This window comes from Sturnira hondurensis, unplaced genomic scaffold, assembly GCF_014824575.4.
Source record: "Sturnira hondurensis isolate 20B ecotype Veracruz unplaced genomic scaffold, ASM1482457v3 Scaffold0018728, whole genome shotgun sequence".
Lineage (NCBI taxonomy): Eukaryota > Metazoa > Chordata > Mammalia > Chiroptera > Phyllostomidae > Sturnira > Sturnira hondurensis.
This window is the reverse complement of record NW_028091359.1, coordinates 10,199,110-10,204,166: the sequence shown is the minus strand read 5'-3', so window position 1 is coordinate 10,204,166 and position 5,057 is coordinate 10,199,110. Positions and strand designations below refer to the sequence as shown.

At 38.7% G+C, this 5,057-nt stretch overlaps 1 non-coding gene across 1 annotated transcript; it reads left to right on the top strand.

Annotated features, from left to right (window-relative positions):
- Window positions 1–687: 687 nt before the first annotated feature.
- Window positions 688–820, top strand: LOC119003861 (small nucleolar RNA SNORA3/SNORA45 family). The gene has a single exon (XR_005070062.1). It is a non-coding gene; the product is annotated as a small nucleolar RNA SNORA3/SNORA45 family (small nucleolar RNA).
- Window positions 821–5,057: the final 4,237 nt, after the last annotated feature.

Here is a 5,057-nt window from a genome sequence, read left to right as displayed (position 1 = left end):
TAGACCTCATGTAGATGCAGCCTACATTCTTTGTGCCAGTGACTGGACATGTTAAGCCACCCACGTGCATTCCCTTGCCTTTCTCTTGTGTATCCTGGCGTCAGGCCTGTGTACTGACTCCTCCATGAGTGTAGGAAAACATCCACAGAAGGTCTACAGGACGATTTTCTTTGAAGAGATTATATTGATGAAAACGAGGATAATCTGGGCATAAAAGAACCATTGTTTTAGTACTGACATGGATACGCTTAAACCCTCTTATCTAAGGGCTCTTTCTCTTAAATGAAGATGGCTACTTGATATAGTAGGAAAAGCATTAAATTGGAAATTGGGCAATATCTGCTAAATCCCTAAAAGACTTTGAAGGGCTGTACAAATGCAGTCCGATCTTTACAATGGCCTTGGGAGGTGAGTGGGCCTGATGTTCCATTGCCATTTTTTCAGCTAATGAGACAAAGACTCAAAGAACTTAAGAGATTTGTAAATTAAGTGTCTGAACCTCAAACTTGAGGCTTCTGATTTGAAAGCCTATTCATTTGCTGTCCTTCTGTATAGATTTTGTAGATTTAGTACATTCAATGAGAAAATGAATAAAAGGCACATTCTGTCATAGCAAATGGTCAGTAACATTAGATAAGGTTGATACTGTGATTAGAGTAAAAACCTCAATATAGAAGCAAGTGTTTTATCGAGGCTAGAGTCATGCTTGGGTATCAGCTGTCATTGCCTTAGCGTGCCAGAGTCCTTGAAGAAGGACTGCTGACCTTATCCACTGACTGGCTCCCCTATGGCATGGTCAGTCCCCAGGGGAATGACATGTTTCAGATCAGAAAAAAAGAAAAGAAGCAAGCATTTGTGAAGGATTAGTTAGTTTTAGTTTATTTGTTACTTAGTGAGGGATCTTCACTCACACACTTTCTGTGAGATATTCTTCCTTAAAAAGTCATACAAAATGCATTAGTCTTATTAAAAAGCACAGAGTTATATAGATAATTTGCACTTCACCATATTTATTAGTTATGACATCATTTCATTTTTAAATTGGAATGCATCACAGGCCATTATAGAAAAGTAGGAGATGGTTTGAAGCAATTCTGACCTCGAGGTCTACCTGAAATAAGCCATACTGATTTAAGAAAATCAGCAAATTCTGTGCAAGCACTTTTTAGTCAAAGAAATTTGAAGAGATTCCTCTTTTTCTTGTAATGGAAATGTACTGAGAACTTACGTGTCTGGCACTATGATAACCAAGAGATCACTGTAAAACGAAGATAATGCCATTTGAGAAAGTGGGATGTGGGGCAGTGAGAAATATGCATGGGAGGAAGAGATAAAGAGAATTCATAATGAGGCCTTACGTAATTTAGGTTTAATATGAGAATGGTCACAACAAAATTTTCTTGATCGTTTAGTAACTTTCTTATAGACAGCATAGGGTAGGCTCATATTTTTAACCCCATTCTCACCATTTCTGTCTCTTAATTAGTGTATTTAGACATTTGCATTTAATGCAATTGTGGATATTCTCACAGGCAGGTCTGCCATTAGCAAATGGTCCTGTTTCTTCCTTCTGTTTTCCTCCCTCCCCGTCTGACCTTTCTTACTTTCATATAGGTTCATTGAACCACCCCCTCTTTGATATTCCATTTTAATGTTTCTATTGAGATTTTGATTATACCTTGCTGTAGTTGTTTCCTTTTCGGAATGACTCTGGGGATTGCAATCTCATACTACAATGTTTTCCGCCTATGTGCACAGTTTTACCACTTCAGGTTGGGTGCCGAAAACTTCCTAGCAGGGAGGGGCCGGGGCCCCTCCTCCTTCGCAGCAGAGTAGTCATACAGCCCCTCTCCGTACCTGAAAAACTCCACCAGACATTGTTACTTACAACTGTTGCTGACCCCAGCAAACCTATTTTGAAGAACTCAAAGATTAAAAAAAAAGTCTACTATTTTTACGCAGATGTTTATCATTCCTGTTGCTCTTCTTTTATGCCTCATGTTCCAAACCTCTGTCTGGTATCATTTCCCTTTTGTCTCTGAACTTCACTCAGCACGTCCTTCACACTGTCTGAATTTTCCTCCAACCACGAATGTCTTTATTTCACCTTCATTGTTGAAGGATATTTTTTACTGAATATACAATTATTTTCTTTCACCAATGAAAACATGTTATTCTATTTCTCTCTGGCTTTTTTATGAAACCTGATAAGAAATCTGCAGAAATTTAATCATTATTACTTAGAAATACTGCGTTGTTTTGCTCTGCATTTTTTCAAGGTTGTGTTGTCTTTAATTTTCCAGAACTTCATTAGGATTAATGTGGTGGGCATGGATTTCTTTAAGTTCGTCTTTTTTTTGCTGAGGATCACTCAGTCCGTTGAAATTGTAGGCTTTTTCTTTTGCCCAATTAGGAAGTTATCAGCTATTATTTAAATACCTATATAAGGGGTCTGGCAAAAGGCAGTCCTGCCTGGCCTGGCTGGTGTAGCTCAGTGGACTGAGCTCGGGCCTGCGAACCACATGATCACGGTTTGATTCCCAGTCAGGGCACATGCCTGGGTTGCAGGCCAGTTCCCAGCAGGGGACTCACGAGAAGCAACCATACATTGATATTTCTCTCCTTCTCTCCTTCCCTTCCTCTCTAAAGACAAATAAATAAAACCATTTAAAAAAACAGTCCTGCCTGAATATAGTTGGCAGGGTAATTACACTGGTATAATAATTTACAGTTTTAATTTGAACATTTCACCTAGGACGCCATGTGATGTGCTCGAGTGTGATATTACTATGTCACAGAATGGCATGCTTATGATTTTGTCATAAAAAGGAGGCATTGTTTGTTCCAGACCCTGGGTATATTTCAGTATTGATTTCTTTCTCATTTCTTTCTTTCTGATAATCTGATGACATAATGCTACACTCTCCGTCATTCCCCTACATTTTCTCAACACTTTTTCCCTCTAATATTCAGCTTGGGTAATTTTCAACAGTTTATATTCAAATCCATTGACTGTCCCCTCTATCACCTCCAAACTGCCATCGAGCCCGTCCAAGCGAATTCTTTAATTTCAGTTATGGTTCTGCTCCGTTCTAAAATTTCCACAAGGTTTTTCTTCATATATCATCTCTTTCTTTGCTGACACTTTGTACTTGTATTTCTATTGGTTTCAGCATGTGCGTGATTGCATTTGTATAACAGCTGGGTTAGATTTTTCTCAGAGAATTCTAATATTGGTGTCATCTGTCACCCTGTGAGTTGAGATTTCCCTTATTGGAATAAATGGACTTATTTTGACCAGTATGCGGCTCACTATAACATTATGGAATGAGACCCTGAATCTTTTTCTTTTTCTTTGTTTTCAATCCTATGGAAATGTTGATATTTTTGTTTTAGTAGGAAGTGAATCTTGTTAGGTTGAAGCTCAAAATTATAACCTGCCTTCTGTAGACAGTGGCCCCGACGTCAGTTTGGTTTCCAGACTCTTCGCGGTGTTGTTTGCATGGTCCACGTCTGTGGGGCCCATCATTATAGTTCTCAAAGCGCCAGGTGACCTAGATACGGTCTGTTCCTTTAAAATCCTTACTTATGACAAAGTTCTTTGTAACCGAGATTCCTCGCTATATTAATTTTTAAATAGTTTAAGATCATTTTATGTTGATTAAATTGGTAACCAGTTATTGTTTCTCAGGCACCTCAAGAGCCTGTCTCAGTCAAATGACAGAATTTCCTGTTAACTCATTTGATTTTGTTGTCCCAAGACCAGGCCCTAAAATGAGAGGATAGAATAAGGACATCTTTACCCCTAAAACCCCCTCTAGGACTTCTTAAAGAGCCCCTACAAAATCACAGCAGTATGTTCTTTCATTTATTAAAAGAGAGAGAGAGAGAGGGATGCTAGCAATGGCTGTGATTATTTCACATGGTCCATGCTTCTTAATTAGCTTAATTTTATTACAAAAGCTGCATGGGGAGAACTGTCAGACCAGAAGGGATGTTCAGCCTTTCTTAGATTAAGTTAATGTGGGTAAAAATGTGGTTAATATGGTTTTTTCCATATGATGTACTTTATGGGTTTTTTCATTGCTTTCTCTGTTCAAAATATATTCTTATCTTAAAGGGAAATACAGATTTCTCTCTGTGAAATCTGTTTCTCTGTTTTGTACCAGAGTCCAACAGAATTTTACTCCCACCATTAGATTTTTGGTTCCTATCATAAATTAACCACAGCCTTTCACTCTCATTATCAAGTAGGTTTCTGTTTTCCTGTTGCCTGAAGTCTCTGCTTTATGCTACAGGCTGGAATTTGTGTCTTCAACAAAGGCAAGTCACAGACTGCTGGGAAAAGATTATCTGATCATTTGATACATCCAAGCACAGGCTCTGGGTGCAGGTTTCTGAGCTAATGCTGCTCAGACAATTTCCAGACGGCTTCGATGGCTGAGTCAGGATTTCCAGGACTCCTCTCAGGGGGAAGCAGATGTACTTCATGAAAGCAGACCATTCACTCCCAATATCCACCAGAACATGAGTATGTTACATGCCAGGTTCTGAACTAACAAAAAAACCCCAAAACACCCATATCGTATTTGTTCATTTAAATAAATACAGTTAGCAGCACTCTTTAATAACATTCATGGATATACACATAGAGGCCTTTCTTCCTTGTTCTTTACCAGTCTCTAAGTATCAGTTTAGTAGGCCGTGCACTGGTAAACTGAAATCAAACATTTTTAAGTGGTGTTATGTCTTACTGTCTCTTAGAATTCAGACACAAATACTTGTACTGAGCATCAGAAGCATTTATTCTCCTTTGTACCAGGACACAATTGGACAAATGAATTGTGCATACCCCAAATCACACAGGGCTGTTTCGTTTGAGAATGATCCTCATTTAATCAGGTTGGACAAGCCCAGTAATTAAGGAAGACGGATTGGCTTTATTTGAGGAGCCGTTGCCTGAAAATTCTTCTAAAAACAGGGGCTTGGGCTTAGTTCCCAAGTTATAAAGGAACCACTTCCTAGAAGAAGGTCAAGGACTTAAGAAGAATTTTCAG